The sequence below is a fragment of the Balaenoptera borealis genome (genome assembly GCF_965194805.1).
Source record: "Balaenoptera borealis genome assembly, chromosome: 6".
Classification (NCBI taxonomy): domain Eukaryota; kingdom Metazoa; phylum Chordata; class Mammalia; order Artiodactyla; family Balaenopteridae; genus Balaenoptera; species Balaenoptera borealis.
The window spans coordinates 37,552,265-37,571,403 of record NC_138863.1 but is presented as its reverse complement, the minus strand read 5'-3'; the positions used below and the strand labels follow the sequence as shown (position 1 = coordinate 37,571,403).

Genomic DNA, 19,139 nt, shown 5'->3' with positions numbered 1-19,139 from the left:
AATTGTTCAAAGACATCTTGGTGGACCCTACAGGGCTTCTTATGACCTAGCCTCTGAAGTCTCATAATATCTTAGTCACATTCTATTGGTTAAGAAGTCACTAAGGCTGGTACAGATACAGGGATAGAATGGCAAAGAATTTGTGGTCATTTTAATCTACCACAGCTTACTGTTAGAGTGGTGTTAAAAACTAGCACCAAACTTAGATGTTCTCCATGTTGCAATCAGAACTGAACCAAAAAGGGAATGACTTTCTCACTATGTAAATCAATGTTATTTAATTCCGTCTCCATTCATCTCCTAAACTCATCTTGGTGCTGGCAGTGAGCACCTCCTTAGTGTATTCACCCTCTTCTGTGTCTCTTGCCTTTGGTATTTCAAGTATTAATTTGGCTGGTATGTTCTCACATTCTCATTCAGAGGGTTACCTTCTGCCTTTTGCTAATGGTAGTATACAAAGAAGAAAGATAGAAAGCCCAGAGAAGCATTGTAATAAACAAAATTAGCTTTTTCAAGGCAAATAGCCAGGTATTATATAAGTCAACTTAAAGGCATCTTTACAAAAATTCTGGAGATATAGCTATACTGGTTTCCAGATTTAGCAACTTCTCTGGCTCATTAGGAAGGACTATTTGGGAAGAGGGATTCTTAGTAGACATCTTTCTTCATGGGTCAGACTTGTGATTCAAATGTGTGGGTGAGATTTTAACATTTTTCCCAGGGGTTAAATGGTGTGGTTCCATTCCTAAGATGAAATAATTTGAGCATCAACATATGTGTGCATTATGGAAAATTTTAAGTTTATGCAGTTTTGGGGAATAATCCAAACAGATACTTATACTTAACATTAGTGAATTTATGGCAAGTGCACATGAAAATTGATAAACAAATAGGGTGTAGTATTTTTTTTTTTTCTCTTTTAGGAAAAGCACAAAGAAAGACCTACTTTTCTGTTTTGAAAAATGCACAAACTATTAAACTTAAATTTGAAACCAAAGGTCATTTTTATTGAAATTTGACAGTATGAAATATTTTTGAATTGGTGTATTGCTTTATATTTGCATCTAGTTATTACGTGCATATATTTCAAATAAAGGTATACAGTTTCAGAACATTCCTTTCATACAAGTGTCAGTGTTTCCTTTAACATTGCTCAAAACATTGTGTTGTAGATAAACATGCAGGGTGATATAATAGTTCTTCATTTTGGACAAGCAGTTTCTTCCAATTTACATTATCGCTCAACATAAATGGCTTAACTGTCAAGGTTAAATCTCCTTGGCTCTGTACTCAGTGGCATTAAGCAAGCAAATGTTGTTTATTTGGTAGTAAGTCCTAACTGTGAAGAGCTACTAGGAGCTTCCAGGCAGTTAGTTATATAAAAATTCTTTCTTGACCCCATTAGATTTTTAAAGAAGCAAGATAGATACTAGCTAATGCTTGAAATATATTTTAGATAAATATTTGAGATGTTGTGAATGGAATCCATGCTAACATTATTGTCACTGGCACAGTTTTTAGCTCTGAAGATTTCTGAAATGGATTATTTTTTGAAAGTGCTGTTAAACATGGTTAGGGACCTGTCTGTCTCTGTCTCTCTCTCTTTTAAATTACACTGGATCCCACAATTTAAAAAGTACTTATGAGAACAGTATGATGAAATGTTAATGATGGAAATATATATTTGAACTTTCTTTTTTTGTGGGTATTAAATCACTAATGGGTCACTCTACTGATGAGTTTCCCTACTTTTGCTTAATTTCAAGATTAAATTCAGTCATAAACATATTTATTAAGAGTTGTTAATAACTTAGATGCTACAATAGTAAATGAAATAATAGGATCTCAATTATGTACACAGCTGGGCATAACAATGTAAAAATAAATATATCTAGAAAAATATCTGAAGAAAATATACTAGCATGTCAATAATCATTGTCTTAATATGTTTGGATGATATTTTTCCCTTTGGTAATATTTTCTTTATACTTTTCTTTCATTTTAACTTTCTAAAATGAGAACATTTTAGCGTAGGCATACGTCAAATAACTGAATGAAATCCTGTAATTGCTAATGTTTATGCTTCAGCTGGTTTGTTAGTTTTTAAATTATGTTCATAAATAAATGATTAAAGAAACAGTTTGTAGGTCAGCCATTTTCTAGCTTCATTTGTGCCATAGTGACATTTGTTACACACATCTCCCTCCTTTTAGTTTTATACATTTATATTAGTAGTCTTATAAACACTCCAGGTGGAAACAGCTCTGCCTTCTAGGTAATGAGGCAGTATGTTCCTCTACCTGTGAATGAAACTGCTTCCCTTCTTTCACTCTTTGTTCAGTGGCCAAGAATTCTCCCATTCTTCACTTGGAAGTGACTGCAGCTCTTATTAGCAGACCAGCAGAAGTGGCCTGGCCCATTTCTATGACTCACAGTGACTCACTGGGATCCTCAGCAAAATTCCTTTCCCTTGTCTTTTCAGCTTTCAGGAGCTTCAGAAGGTTAGGTAGAAGGGATGTGAGTGATTAAAGGATATTTTATAGGAATAATTGAAAGCTGTGTATTTTATATATTTTGACCTAGGTTAGAGGACAGGAACGCTATGCATTCAGGTTCTGGGCAGATGCGAATTCTCATGAATAACCATGAAAAAGATAAAAACAATGCTAGGTAACCAGCAAAGTGAGTGATACAGAAGACTTTGTACTTCTGCCTCTTCTATCTTTATTTCTCATTCTTCGACTTGTATGATCTCTTATCCTTTCTCTATCAGTGTGAGGTTGTAGAATAATGGAAAAAAAAAGAAAACAATATACTTAATACCAATCCATTTATTTAATCAAATTTGTTGCCTAAAATTGTCCTATTGCACTTTTTTCTCCTCTAATGCACACATGTGTCATTGAGTGAGAGAAGAGGAAGTCATTCCCATGGGGTGAATCTTCAGGGAAGAGTGTGCAGTAATTTGTGCAAATGACTACTAGTCATAAGACTTCTGGATTAAGGAAAAATCCATTACAACTGCTCTGTATAAGTGAACAATCGAAAAGTAATTAATGTGGTTTGAAATGGACTATGTGACATCTTTTAACCTGATCATACTTTTATAAGAGAAGATAGTGATCTTTTAGCGTATAATACTTACCATATATCCAACCTCCCATTTTAAAGGGTGCTTGAAAATATCAGTTAAGGAGAATCTCCAATTACTACATTGCTTCAAGAAACCATACTATTTTGGTCGTTAGAAACACGACTCCATCAGATCTGCTCTTCACAAAATAGAATACATGCAAATGATGTGACTGAACTCAACCTCAGATGTTTTGCAGTTGAATTATTTGGTGTAGTATCTTGAGAGAAAGATGTTTGGGTTATTTCATATTTGATGACTTTGAATATGTGAAAATTAAGGGGTTAAAAATAAAATGAAATAACTGGATATTTATTTTTCTTCTTAATAGTTTATTGTATAAAGAGACCTCATTTTTCTACTGTGCCTTATTCTTTGATACTATTCATTTCCTTGTAAGTTTAGGAAAAGTGATGTATGTTCTTAGATCTCTAGTTTATTGATTTGTATCAAACAGCTGCTTTTATCAGTGGTCAGGCCTGCTGAGCTACAAAGTATGAACATTGAAGGGGACTTTGTAATCCAGTGGGTCATCTGCCTCCAGAATTTTCAGAGAACCATTTTGCAACTGCTAGGACAAATCTTGAGGGGGCATGTGTGCAGTTTTATTAATTGCATTTGTAATTCACAGAAGTTCTTACATAAGGAGAAAGATGGGCAAAGTTTTTTTTTTTAAGTTTTTCTTTCTGTCTGGAAAGGGTGTATTTGGTTTATTGTATCTTCTGTTATCTCCTTTTCTATAAGAATGTTTTAGTGAATGATGTAGAAGTTATTCTTTGTGATGCTTCATTCTGTATCAAAGCTCCGAGTGATCAGGGCTTGTGGACAGCAGAGTTGTGAGGGGCAGTTTGGCTGGAGGATGGCAGGGAAGGTAAGTGAGGGGTTTGGGCCAAGTCACATTCTACGTTCACTGTCTTAAACTTCTCATGGGTAAATTCCAGCTGGAGTGAAAATAAGGGCCGCCTTGACAGGGAAAGGAAAGTGGGAGGTGTCTCAGAAGGGAAGACAGAACCTACGCAGTGTCTACTGCCAGCAGCCAAGCCCGGGATCGCTTTGTCCCTATAAAAGTATTTAAATCAGGCTGATGGAAGTCATTTTCATTATATACTTTCCTGTTGCCTCACCCACCTCAGAGCAGTGGTCTGCAATTTGTGCTGTAAGTTATACTGCTCTGAGGATATTTCTTTTTTTTTTTTTAAAGAGGATAAAGTCATTGAACTGGCCTAGAATCACATGCAGCTCAGCTATTGCTGTAACAGCAACTTACATGGCTGACCTTTAAGTTACTAATTTCTTCATCCAAATTCCACCCATTCTTTTCTCTTTCATGCAGAAGTTACCAGTACCTTTACACAAGTGGACTTGATGGGGTTTCTGCCTTCCTATCTAGAGACGGCTTTTCTGAGAATGATTTCAGGGACATTAGGATGGACCTTGTGCCCTTCTTCAACCAATCTACCAACCCACCGACCAACCAACTCACCAACTGATCTTTTTACCATGGGACAGAGCCCTTATTCCCAGGTTTAAATTCAGTGTGAAGTATAAAGGACTATAATAAAACTCTTTCTTGAATGTTTTTATTACTACAAGATCAGTTGAACATGAAAGGTGAAATGGAGAGGCTAAAGGTGTTTTGGGAGGTTACTGGAGGGCTGTGGTCATTCTACACACTATATATGTGTATTCCCGGTTTTGTTTAGGTTGAACTATCAAATATTCTTCATGGATCAGCACCGGGCTATTTTAGAAGAAATTCTCTTGAGTGGTGAATGAGTAAGACCCAAAGAATGACCAGTTTCTCTGTTTTAGGCTTTGGTGGTCCTTCCCACAGTTTCTCTGTTTGGCCATTGCTACTAATATTGCAGAGCCCTCTTCTACTTGGTTATCCATTCCACAGTCACCGTCTGACATGAGATTGGGCTAGTTTCTGTGCTGATCCTGTGGAAGGAGGTTGTGTTGGGAACTTGGGTTTTTTCTTCAGCTTGTGATGGCTGAGGAACTGCCATCCTAAAACACCTCTTTACTGCACTGGATACAGTTATTTCCCATTTCCACAGATTTGTGCTTTCTTGAGAACTCAAGATCGTGTGTGTGTGTGTGTGTGTGTGTGTGTGTGTGTGTGTGTGTGTGTATAGAAAGATGATTTCAATTTCGTTTAACTCAAGAGCCATTTCTTAGTCATCTACTATTAGTAAGACACTCTGCAGGTGTTGGAGGGGTTCAAGGTGAGGCATGGACTGTGGCCTCGAGTTAATATTAAAGTCAGTGGGGACTTGGGGTTCAGAATGGAGAAGAAACAGAAGACAGCATTTTAAGCATTACAGTGTAAGTGCTGAAAGGAAAGGGAGATCACGTCTAACAGGGAAGACATCCTGATTTGGTCAGGTCTGCTGGTTTGGGCCTTGTTTTCTCCTTTTTTGGTGAGGCTTAGGGTCAATCTATAAAAAGTAAGAAACTAATAAAGGAAATATTTTAAAGTACCTGCTCCTAGAAACAAGGCGTGTGTGAGAGGATCAGTTACTGGCTCTCTGCTTTTTTAAAGGCTTGCCCTTGATGTAAGACTATGGAAAGAGAACTTGTAAAAATTTCAATGAGTGGGGTGGGCACCATTTCTTAGCCGATTCTTAATTATTCAGGAGCTCATTATCTAGTTGGAGAATTATCTAAGTTGCCCTCTTTTTCTCCTCCTTTTCTTTCTGCCTCTTGTCTGATCTTTGTGTCATTTCTATATATTAATTCCTTCATAGCAGGTAGAAAGGAAACGAAAAAGATTAATCGCAAATCTAGAAAGACTGGTTGAGGAAAAGGCTGTGATATTTGGACAAAATGAGAGTAGTAATCGGTAAATTGGCTATTTGTTCTGGTTCATCATCATCATTATGGATAATGACTGTGGAAGTCAATGGCACTGGGCCTGCTGAGTGACTTAGGATCAAGGTGTATCTTGGACAAGAGTGGGAGGAAAGTTCTTTATTTTATATATTGTCCTGAACTATGGCCTACATTATATGATGATTTTTTGAAGTCCTTATGCTTTTCTTCTCCTTTTTTTTTTTGATACAGTATTTAAATTTCTGAGCCTAAAATAGACTTCCTGGAAAAGGAAGCTAGGTTAGAAATGGTTATAGCTGCAGAGATACATGCTGTGAGATGCTTCCAGAAATCTGTAAGGCAGATAGATATAAGCGCATCTTGGCTTGATACACTTAACTCTAATGCACCTCATCCAATTAGAATTTATGGCAACTGTCATTCAATATTAGCAGCTATAGTTAAAAAATGAGTACTTTAAAATGAATGTGTTTATGGTCCCTTCTCTTATCTCAGGAAACATGTTGGTTTGCCAGCAAGTGTTTTTTTCTTTTGTTAGGATCCTTTCTAGGTTGTAAATGGACAGGAAGGGATTTCTTTCTTCAGCTCTTTTAAAAGTAGTATGAGCAAGGGATAATATGATAAAGTGCCTAATGTATCCCCAAACCGACTTTCACTGAGTTCATGGAAGTTTATAAATATGCTGTAGTGAGGGAGTGTTCATTAGAGACGAGAAGGAGATTACTGTTCATACCTTTGACTTTGTGAAGGCAGCATATCCACATTCACAATGCCTTCCCCATAACCATAGCAATCAAGTCAGGATGTTTCTCTCTCTCTTTTTCTCTCATATTGAAAAGCATTATTAGAATGTTTAATACTATTTGGATGAGTATATTCAGGTAAGAGAGGCATAAGTTTGAATTCTGACCTCCATTTTGCCCCCACGATAAAATTTTCTAAGGTCCATTTCTCTCTGTCTCACCTCTCTCACCAGCTACTTCTACCGATTACATATGGTCCCAAGCACCCATGATGTTCTCTGCCATACTGGCTTCTCAATGTTGTAGAGATTGTTTGGACAAAGACATTTTAGAAATAAATGTTAGATATAGAATTTTGAAAACAAACACAAACTACACACAGTTACAATGAAAGGTTAAATAGAAATCAATCAGATGTTTGATATAAGGATTAAAGAACTTGAATTCATTAATCCCAAAGAGAAAGGCTGAGGGGAAGGTCAAAAGAATTATGAATTTTCCATGTAGAGGAATGACTGACTTAGGACTCCATACTGTTCTCTAACCATTTAAGATGGTATCTGGCACCTGGGCTTACTTTGCGCTTTGTAGTTGGGATGGGTCAGGCAATGATCCCCAAGGCTGGTGATGAATAGAGAAGTTACTCCCAAATTACCTTTGGAACAGACTTGTTTAAATTTCAGATTTTCACCTTCAACTCTGATATGACAGCTCCAAGTCTGTGTCTCACAGACATCTCAAGTTTTACATGGTTAAATTTCTTGATCTTCCCCTAGAAATATGCTTCTCTTCTAGTCTTCATGAGTAAATAAATGCCTCTGTCTTCTTAGGACCTTGGGATCCATCTTTGACACATCTCTCTACATTCAGTGCATCATCAGTCTGTGTTGATTGTACTTCCAAAGTGTACCTTTGCTCCACCAACTTCCCAAGTCCACCTCCACTGCCTCTGTGTTAGTCCAAGCCACCAACTTCTACCCCTGGATGTCTGCAGTTTTACCTTCTAATTGATCTCATAACTTCCACATTTTCCTTTCTTCAAGCTCTTCTCCATACAATGGTTAGAATATGGAACAAGCTATGCTGCTGTAATCTAGTATCTCTGAAATAATGTGTTTCAGACAAGAAAGACATTTAATTCTCTCTCTCAAGTAATATCTAAGCTAGGCAAGTGTCTTCAGCTGCTTGGGCTATTCTAATATCCTCATCCAAAGCATGATTCCTATTTTGGGCCCTAAACTCCACTTGTTACTCTCTTCCACCAGTGGGTAGAGGGTTAAGGGCCAGGTGAACACATACCCAGTCCTTAAAGAGGACTGCCTAGAAGCTTGGAGAGTTTATATAACTTCCTGAAGGTTACACAGCTATTTGGTAGTAGAACTGATTGGATCTGAGGTTTGTGTGACTCAAAAGCCACGAGACCACTTGTAGGGGGAAAGAAATAAAACATATAGCTGTTGCACTCCAAATTAACATTGAACCTATTAAAATACATATTTTGCAATAATTATGTAAAATTTTCAATTATGTAGAGATTAAAATGGCATTATTAAGAGTGAAAAGATAGAGAAAGAAATAAGAACGTTTGAGAACTATATTTGTGAATGATATGAAACAAATATATCACTATCATAAGAAAAAAAAATACCTTCCACCGATGGGGGTGGGAATGGAGGTGAGGCAGAACTAATGGCACCTTTTTTTGTGTGGGAATTCTTCACTAGGTGGAGCAAAATACTCAATAAAATAAAAAACAATTTTCTATCCAACTTCTCGGTTATATCCATTTAAGCTTTTTTTTTTATTCAAACAGAAAGTCACAAAAATTATAATCATCCTCATCAGTTCACTCAGTCCCATGTAATTAATTTTTTTTTCATCTTGATCTTTTGTTAGCACTTTTATGAATTCATCAGTTTTCCATTAGAGTTCTGAAAATGCTTATTCATTCAGTTCAGCAGTATAGTCAGTTACCAGAAACCTGTACTTGTCAGAGTCTTTTCCATGAATTCCTTGAAGATGAAACCCTTTTATAGGAACATTTTTGCAAAAGCATCAGAGTACACCCAGAACTGTCTGTAAATGACAAAAGACTTAAAAATGACCACGGTTAAAGATTTGATGAAAGTTCATAATAATGCAATTGACAAGGAAATTTAGTTATTTCTGAGATATCCATTTTAAAGTAATAACTAGAATTATGACTTATAACATGATACCAGAACCTATAAGATTTTTAGAAATTTCATGTAATGTCTGAAACATTTATATTAACATATTTCCATACAAATAACCCAAAGAAAGTTTAGTATTAGTTGTTTTTTTGGTTTGTTTGTTTTTTTATACTGCAGGTTCTTATTAGTCATCAATTTTATACACATCAGTGTATACATGTCAATCCCAATTGCCCAATTCATCACACCACCATCCCCACCCCACCCCGGTTTTCCCCCCTTGGTGTCCATACGTTTGTTCTCTACATCTGTGTCTCAACTTCTGCCCTGCAAACCGGTTCATCTGTACTATTTTTCTAGGTTCCACATACATGCGTTAATATACGATATTTGTTTTTCTCTTTCTGACTTACTTCACTCTGTATGACAGTCTCTAGATCCATCCACATCTCAAGAAATGATTCAATTTCCTTCCTTTTTATGGCTGAGTAATATCCATTTAATAGCTTCAGTAGGGAGATGTTACAAAGTGTAACTAGCTGCTCTCAAGTTAACATAAAGTAGAAAACAGGTGAAATCAGACTTCAGGATACCTAAAGCAGTGGCTCTTAATCCTGGACACATGTTAAAATCACCTGAGGAGCATTTAAAACTTCCTGATCCCAGCTGCAGCCATGTCTATGAAATCAGAATTCTGGGGATAAGACCTGCATTCGTTTGCTAGGGCTGCCATAACAGAGTACCACAGTCTGGGTGACTCATGATCATTTATTTATTTGCTATGATTTATTTTCTCACCATTCTGAAGGCTAGAAGTCCGAGATCAAGGTGTCTGCAGCATTGGTTTCTTCTGAGGCCTCTCTTCTTGGCTTGTGGATGGTGGTTCTCTGTACCTGTTTGTGTCCTAATCTCCCCTTCTTGTAAGGACTCCTATTCTTATAAGGATTGAGGCCCATCCTAATAACTTCACTTTACCTCTTTTGAGAACCCATTGCCAAGTACAGTCACATTCTGAGGTACTAGATGTAGGACTTAAACATATGAATATGGTGGGAGTTTGGGGGGCAACTTAGCCACAACAGGACCAAAGGATCAATGTGTTTAACCTCCACCCTCAAGAGATACCAACATGCACCCGAATGTGAGTCAGTGCCCTACATAGAATTCTCAAACCTGGCTGCATTAGAATCACCAGGGTAGCTTAAAAAAAAGGAGAAAACACCAATGCTTAGGCATCACCCTCAGAAGTGTGATTTCCTCTATGTAGAATGGGGTATTGTTAGTTTCCAAAGGCTCCCAGATGATTTAAATGTGTACCCAGGTTTGATCATTGCTGTCCTAAAATATGTTTAACTATATAAACAAAAGCATATTTCTTACCTTTCTCTCAGTTTTTTCTTTGAAAATTTGTTAAGAAATACAGCTTCTTTCTATGAAAGATGTATATCTAACAAAGAACAATTCAGGTCTAAAAAAGGAGCTACATACTTCTAAGGTGGTATAGTTTCAAACATCAAGCATGGGTTTTGATATTATTTTGCATGTGACTTACAGTTTTTTTTCTCTGCTTAATGGAAGTAAATCAAAGGAACTTGGGCATATCACTCAGAAAGCAAATGAAGTGAAGAAACTGACATTAAAATGATTAACTAAAATGTCCTAACTTTTAGTGAAATTTCTTGATGAAAGAAATGATGTTTTTCAGCTTTCAGAAGGAAGCTAGAAAAAAAAAAAAGGAGGCTAGATTTTCCTTTCCAGATGATATAAATATCTGGTAGAAACTCATTGATTTAATCAGGCCAATTTCTGTGTTTTGAAGTAAAGCAACTTATTTGGCATTTTTCATTAAGGCTGTATGACAGCTGGCTGCTTCCTAGAATGCAGTACTGTGACAGAGATTATTTTATAAAGCCATGGATCAGCTGCCCTTGTAATTTGCTTAAATTAATTATATGTATATTTCTTCACTCTCTGGGCTTAAAAAAGGCTGCACTTGGTTGAGGAAACAGTACTATTGTTTCAATTACAAAAGACCATTTCTACTGTGCTATGTTACACACGGACACACTATCTTTCCCATTGTGCCTTAATACTATTTTTGGTTTCATTTTTTTCAGAAAGTTATTTTTAAATAGTATGATTTCATTTTGACTGAATTATGTAGCTTTAATCAGGCGATTTGGAAGGGGTATTCAACATCAGAAAAAGCATCATTTAAACTATAAAAGTATACAGTTCCAGGAGAGTAGTTAATTTTTATTTGTCCTTTCTCTCTGTTGATTTCTGACACAGAGAGAGATCTGAGGATGTGAGCTTTTATCTTAAAACAAAACTATGATTACATCTCTGCAGTAAGTAATCACTTTCTAAAGTTGTGTGGTACCCATGTCTTGCTGAAAGCTCTAAAGGAATTCAAAGGGCTGAGATTAAACTGGACTTAAATATACCAGTAAATTTAGATATTTTATTTTAAAACACTTAAGAATTCAGCCCTAGAAGTTCACTAGCAAAGTACCCAAAGGCAAAACCAAATCATATGTTTTCCTTTTATTCAAACTAAGGACTGACCTGGGACACAAGTGCTCACATGGACTGAGGTAATGGTTTTCTCAGTGAAAGGAGCTGCTTTTGGTTAAAAACGGATTGAATGAAAAAGAATGAGAAATGAGGTTTTTTGTTTTGATTTTAGTCATTTTTTTTACCATGGAACCAGAGGTGAGATTTGGTCAGCAACTCAATGCCACTGTAATTCCGAATTACTGTGTGGATTATTAGCCCTCATAATTCTACTTTCTCTGTTTCTTCCACTGTTGTGAGAAAATAACAAAACCTCATAGATATGCCTCATTGCAAATTTTTACATTTTGCCCCCATGAGTGCCTTTAATACTGTTTGGAATTCTTTTATTCGTACCTCGGGGATCCCTATCCAGTGGCTTCCAGATTTAGCTACTCATAGAGATCTCCTGGGGAGCCTGTTAAAAATTGATCCCCCAGTTTCATCCTGGACCTATTGAATGCTCCTGAGGATGGGGCTGGGGAGTCTTTCTGTTTGACTGCCTCCCTGGTGATTCTTGGTGAGATCAGCCTTTCTCTGTTCCAGGGAATGGTCTTTGGGGACTCCTGGTGGTTCACTCTAAGAGAATGACTGTTCTTAATTCCTTCCACTCCTATAAATTCGCATTCCTAATTTCCCCCTAAGGAGATGACTGGACCTTTCCTTCACTCGAAAACTAAGGCCATCCAGGAAATAACCCTCATATTCCCTTCTGTTTACCTCAGAAACATGTTTCTAGATATCATCTTTCTTTGAATTTCATAGGGAAGGGCTTCCTGGTTGAAAGTAAACTCCTCCATTTTTGCTTCTCAATTTATCCATTTCCATCTTTAGTTTCCCTTCACACCACCATCTAACCTTTAACCTTTTTAAAAAAATTTAATTGCATCTTTTCCCTTTGCCTTTGAACAATCCAGATTTCTCCTGTCTGGAAAATTCTTTCTCCCATGACCCTTGCTACCACTGAAGTAGTTGAATTTCTCAGTCTTTTCCCCGTCAAACTTCCAAAAAGAATGATTTATTTCTTCCTTACCACTAAGTTTTTCAGCTCTTGTTCTTACCACTCTAAACCACCTGCCTCAGTAATTTCCTCTAATTATGAAATCCGTTTTCTTTTCTAGCAGTTAGATCAGTGTTTCAAAGCAGAAAATAAAACTATGAAGAGAACTATGAAACGGTTTTTCTTCATCTTCTTTAGAAAATGAAATTAGAAATACACAAAGGATGCATGAATTATCTATTGTGAACATCTGATGAGTAAGTATGGTTGCCCCAGTAAAGGTTCTGGCATCCCCCAAAAGATAAGGTCAGAAGATAAATCTGTCCTGGTTTATCCTTGGCATGGGTTCATCACAGGTTCTCTTGTTTAATGGCCCATAACTAAGACTTTGATTATGGTACTTGGTGATGGATACTCACATATTTTACTGCAAGATGTTTTAAGCAGATCTTTCTTGATTTGGAAAAATTTTTTCTGTTGCTACAATGTGGGAATCCCTTTATTATTAGAATATCAGAGTAATTTCCACATTCTCTGGGGTTGCCTATAACTTACAAACTATTTTATTTTTCTCTGTATCTAAACTAAGTAAATCAAAACAATTATGATGAAAGTATTTCATGAAAATGATTAAGTCAAATACTTATATAAAGCATACTTAAAACCCCCCAATATTCTTTTCTCTCTTCTCCTACTGCCTTGCTCCACTTACTAGATGAACCACTTCAATGTTTTTAGCTGTTTGTTCTAGTATTTACTTCCTTACTTGAAAAGAATATGCTTCTTGATTAATCAGTTTACTTCCTATTAGGGTATACTAGGATCTTCACTCACTTATACCTCCTCTTCCTTTAAGTTCAAAATCCCATCATGAACAGATAATTTCTAAGCATGCCCTGATCTGAAATGAGTATACTACAAAGCTGCACTGAATAATTCGGTCTATGTAGCAAAGTCAAAAATTTTACTTCTTCCCTATATAATTTATTATGTTTAAATGTTTGGTTAATCTTTTCCTAATATCTTATTATGTCTATGTGAGTGCTTTCCACAGCTGAGTAATCCACAGTGTGACTCCATTTCTTATTTTTGTTGTCATTTTTACCTGGAATAAATAATTGCCTCATTTTTTTCCCTTTGTTTAATTTTCTTTGTATGTTATTTCTTCCAACATCCTATAACAGTTCTGTAAAATATCTCTCAGTACAGTGTTCCACATGCTCAAGCAGTCAGATAATTTACCAGTTCCTTTTTTATTCCTGCGTCTTGGAGCCTCTGTCTCCTGCTCCAGTATGCACTGTCTTCACTAGGCCTGAGGCACAGCTGTTACTCTGGCAGTGCCATTGCCTCTCTCCTGTATTTCCTAAATCCACATCCTCTTCTTTCTTGGTTTGTTCCTTTGCTTTGGTGGGACATATCCTATAGTGGCTTCTTGAGAAAGGTGCTTGGGAAAAGAATTTTTACTCTTTGCATGTCTGAATGGACTAATTCACTGTAGGATGATCAGACACGTTAGCTAGATTTTTCATTGAGACCCACCACCCCTACCCCCTCCCCGAAAGTATCACTATAAATCTTTTCTCTTGGGCAGTTTAGTTTCTCCAGAGAATGCTCAGTGTCCTGCCAGGGGAATGCAGTCTGAAGGTGGATGTTCTCGAGTTGAACAAAACACAGATTTTCACATATTATCCCTGTTTTCAGCACCGTACCTCTCACTTGACCTCTTTTGTGACTGCTGTGCCCAAATCTGAAACCCCCATGGTTCACTTTCTCTGGAGAGTAAACCTCAGATTTCTAGTGGGTGGTAAAGATGAAGACTTGGGAGCTATGGTGTGCTGATAAATGTTTAACAACTAGCTCTCTGAAAAAATCAAAACAAACCAAAATTCTGATTTGTAGAATTTGCCAGTTCCTGTAGTGTAAATATTCCCACTATGGTTGATTTCAAGCTACCAGTGTGAGGTCATTGCAGAGTTGGCTCTTGCAAGCCAGTAAAAACCAGCTGCAGCCCAATGATCGAGAGTCTAAATATGCCTTCATTTTTAGCAACTGCCCTTATTTTCATCTTCAAAGTACCCAGTGTTTCCACTTCCTAAGCATGTACAGAGGCAAATTGGCTTGCTCCTTGTAGTCATTGGCTTGAATTTTCTCCACTCTGCTAAAATGTTTCCTCCATCTGCTTTCCATCTTCAAATGTTGGATTATAGTTACATCATTTCATTGAAGTTGGAGTTTGTGTTCTTGTTTTCTGTCATCTTTGTGGCTTTAGAATTTTGAAAGAAGGGAGTGAAACTGCCTTTAATTTACCATCATCAAACTGAAAATTCTATTCATTTTTCTAAATAAAAGCTAGAGTTATGGGACTTCCCTGATGGCACAGTGGTTAAGAATCCACCTGCCAATGCAGGGGACACGGGTTTGAGCCCTGGTCTGGGAAGATCCCACATGCCGCGGAGCAACTAAGCCCGTGTGCCACAACTACTGAGTCTGCGCTCTAGAGCCCACGAGCCACAACTACTGAAGCTGCCGCAACTAGAGAAAGCCCGTGTGCAGCAACGAAGACTCAACTCAGCCAAAATAAATAAATAAATAAAAACTTAAAAACAAAAAAAAGAACTAGAGTTATAAAATGACACCTGTTGAATATCATATATCATATGTGGAATCTAAAAAAATGATACACATGAACTTATTTACAAAACAGAAATAGACTCACAGACATAGAAAATGAACTTATGGTTACCATAGGGGAAGGGAGGGGGAGGGATAAATTAGGAGTTTGAGATTAACAGATACTACACTACTATATGTAAAATAGATAAACTAGAAGGGCCTACTGTATAGCACAGGGAACTATATTCAATATCTTGTAATAACCTATAATGGAAAAGAATCTGAAAAAGAAAAAAAATATATTAAAATGACACCTGTCATTGTTAATAGTATTAATATTTTAAATAATCTTATCTACATCTTTAAAAGTCTAACTTATAGTATAAGATGCTGAGAAATAATTTTTGACTTTGCTACACCAAATTATTCAGTGCAGCTCTGTTATATTAATATTTCAGATCTGGTCATTTTTGGAAATTATAGCAGTTCATGGTGGGATTTTGAACTTAAAAGATGTGAAGGAATGTGGGTTAGTTGAGAAAGATGTCAAAATTTGAGTTACCTTATGTTGGACCCTCATAGGTACTTTATCAGATATTGCAGTCAAAGGCATTATTGAGTTCTGAGGTAGGCTTTGTTTTGGTGGCGGTGGGGGGAAGTTGGGTGAGGGTGGGTATAGGAACATGTTTATTCAATTTTCAAATTAGAAATACAGAATTAGAATACAAAACGTTCTAATAAAATGTGTACACCTTTTAGATGTTAATAGCAAAAACACCCTGTTGCTCCTTCTATTTTGTGGTCAACAATGATCTTTGAGACAAGATAGCATAGCTGTTAAGCCATAGGATCCTCTTTGCTTCTGTCGCAGAATGCGACTCTGCCAGTTGCTAGTCATCGGTCCTTGAGCAAGTTTCTTTATCTCCTGGTGCTTCTGTCTTCTCATCTGTAAAATTAAGACAGAATAGAAACTCCTCATAGGCTTGCTTTGAGAATTAAATGAGTTAATCTGTTAGCACTTCTAGTGTGTGAAGCATAAGTGCTCAATAAACAGTAGTTATTATTATTGTTACTGCTGTTGTCATAGTGATCACCAAATTGGTATTGGTTCATACCTGTCTACTTTTCTTATTAAGATGTACATTACATACATTAATATCACATTAATGTCACATATAAACACACTTTTTTGGGACTGTGTTGTTGTGTGTGTTCCATAGCTATTTTGTAGCTTCATAACCCTTCTGATAATTCAATTTAACAGACAGAAATTGAGTGTCATCCACTTATATAATTTTACTATGCTAAATGCTGAGTTACAGAGTTTCCCGAATGGATTTGCTATTTGGAAAAAAATAATACTAGAAACTTTCCTCAACCTTCACAGCAAAATGAACTCCAGATGGATCAAAGATTTAAACAAAAAAAAAAAAAAGAAAGAAAGAAAGAAAGAAAAAAAGAGCCATAGAAGTACTGGTAGGAGATATGGGTGAATATTTTAATGTATTTGGAGTAGAGGAAGCTTTTCTATTTTTTGACATAAAAAATAAGAAACCTTAAAGTAAAAGATTGGCACATTTGACTAACTAAAATTTTAAGTTTTGACTTGGGGGAGGAATCAAAACAAAGTCAAGAGTGAAACACAAACTGGGAAAAATATTGACAGCACATATGAAAGCTGAATAAATTTAATTGTCAGTCAATTGGAAAATGGCAAATAGCCTAAAAGAAAACTACAGGAACAGCCTATTCGCAGAAAAAAAAAAAAAAGTTACAAATAGTACGTATAGAATTGCAAAGGTCCTTACTATAATTTAAAAAAATTTAAATGCAATAAAAGATATTTTTCATTTATTGGGAAAAGAGGTATGGGTGGAGGGTGGGAAGAGACCCATGTGAACACATAACCACTGTTTTCAGAGTCAAGGGAGAATATCCTTTGGGGGTGGGATTATCTTGGCCTCTGAGCTGAGTACCAAGCTGCCTCTCTATCTCTGCTTTCAAGATACCCTCTTGAATGCCCTTCCTTTGTGTTTTGTTTCCTTGGAAAAATGCCTTGGCAGGTACTTGAAATGTAATGAGGCCTTCGAGCTCTGCATTAATCACAGGTAGCAATTACCTAACATTCATGTGCGCTAAGCATGTTCAACTTTAAAAAAGGCTCCCTTCTGAAAGAACCAGAGTTGGCTGGTGCATGGCCGTTCTGTTGGATTTTGATGTTGTTTTCTGAGAACTTCTCCTGTAGATTCCCGTGCACATCTTCTTTCCTCTCTAGAGGAAAACAAAACAAAACAGAATAAACCCTTAGGGCTTCTGGGGGAGAAAGAGACTAGATTGGTTTGTTTGTAGGTTCATTTATTCAATAAATATTTATTGAATACTTATTGTGTGTCAGATACTATTGTAATCATTGAACATATAGGCGTGAACATAAGTTTCCATGGAGCTCGTATTTTAGGGGGTAGGGACAGTCAATTAAAAAATTAAACAAGAATTTCAGATGACTCATAGGAAGAAGATAAAATCAGGTAATAAAGAGTAGAGGGAAAACTGATTTGAGGAGGAGCTTCAAGATGGCGGAAAAGTAAGACGCGGAGATCACCTTCCTCCCCACAAATACATCAGAAATACATCTACAGGTGGAACAACTCCTATAGAACACCTACTGAATGCTGGCAGAAGACCTCAGACCTCCAAAAAGGCAAGAAACCCCCCACGTACCTGGGTAGGGCAAAAGAAAAAAGAAAAAACAGAGACAAAGAATAGGGACGGGACCTGCACCAGTGGGAGGGAGCCATGAAGGAGGAAAGGTTTCCACGCACTAGAAAGCCCCTTCGCGTGCGGAGACTGCGGGTGGCGGAGGGGGGAAGCTTCGGAGCCATGGAGGAGAGCTCAGCCACAGGGGTGCGGAGGGCAAAGCGGAGAGATTCCCACACGGAGGATCAGTGCCAACCAGCACTCACCAGCCCGAGAGGCTTGTCTGCTCACCCGCCGGGGCGGGCGGGGGCTGGGAGCTGAGGCTCGGGCTTTGATCGGATCCCAGGGAGAGGACTGGGGTTGGCTGCGTGAACACAGCCTGAAGGGGCTATTGTGCCACAGCTAGCCGGGAGGGAGTCCGGGAAAAAGTCTGGAGCTGCCGAAGAGGCAAGAGACTTTTTCTTGCCTCTTTGTTTCCTGGTGTGCGAGGAGAGGGGATTAAGAGCACTGCTTAAAGGAGCTCCAGAGACGGGCATGAGCCGCGGCTATCAGCGCGGACCCCAGAGACGGGCAGGAGACGCTACGGCTGCTGCTGCCACCAAGAAGCCTGTGAGCGAGCACAGGTCACTATCCACACCTCCCCTCCCGGGAGCTGGTGCAGCCGCCACTGCCAGGGTCTCGTGATCCAGGGACAACTTCCCCGCGAGAACGCACGGCACGCCTCAGGCTGGTGCAACGTCACGCCGGCCTCTGCCGCCGCAGGCTCGCCGTGCATCCGTACCCCTCCCTCCCCCTGGCCTGAGTGAGCCAGAGCCTGCGAATCAGCTGCTCCTTTAACCCTGTCCTGTCTGAGCTAAGAATAGACACCGTCAGGCGACCTACATGCAGAGGCGGGGCCAAATCAAAAGCTGAACCCTGGGAGCTGTGCGAACAAAGAACAGAAAGGGAAATCTCTCCCAGCAGCCTCAGGAGCAGCAGATTAAATCTCCACAATCAACTGGATGTACGCTGCATCTGTGGAATACCTGAATAGACAACGAATCATCCCAAATTGAGGAAGTGGACTTTGGGAGCAACGATATATATATATTTTTCCCTTTTTCTCTTTTTGTGAGTGTGTATGTGTATGCTTCTGTGTGTGATTTTGTCTGTATAGCTTTGCTTTTACCATTTGTCCTAGGGTTCTGTCTGCCCTTTTTTTTTTTTTTTTAGTATAGTTTTTAGTGCTTGTTATAATTGGTGGATTTGGTTTTTGGTATGGTTGTGCTCTTCTTTTTTTTTATTACTTTTTAATTTTTTAAATAATTATTTTTTATTTTAATAACTTTATTTTATTTTCTCTTTTTCTTTCTTTCTTTCTTTCTTTCTTTTTTCTCCCTTTTATTCTG

General features: G+C 37.7%; 1 protein-coding gene and 1 long non-coding RNA gene across 4 annotated transcripts in view; one reads left to right on the top strand and one right to left on the bottom strand.

The window, feature by feature from the left end:
* The window catches only part of LOC309631268, a 46,680-nt gene extending 28,600 nt beyond the window's left edge, over positions 1–18,080 (bottom strand). Inside the window, exon 1 of the long non-coding RNA XR_014246163.1 lies at positions 1,179–18,080. This is a non-coding gene — a long non-coding RNA (uncharacterized lncRNA). The remainder of the gene's footprint in view (positions 1–1,178) is intronic.
* Positions 1–19,139, top strand: part of PLCL1 (phospholipase C like 1 (inactive)) — a 388,297-nt gene that overhangs the window by 156,388 nt on the left and 212,770 nt on the right. The window lies entirely within an intron of this gene.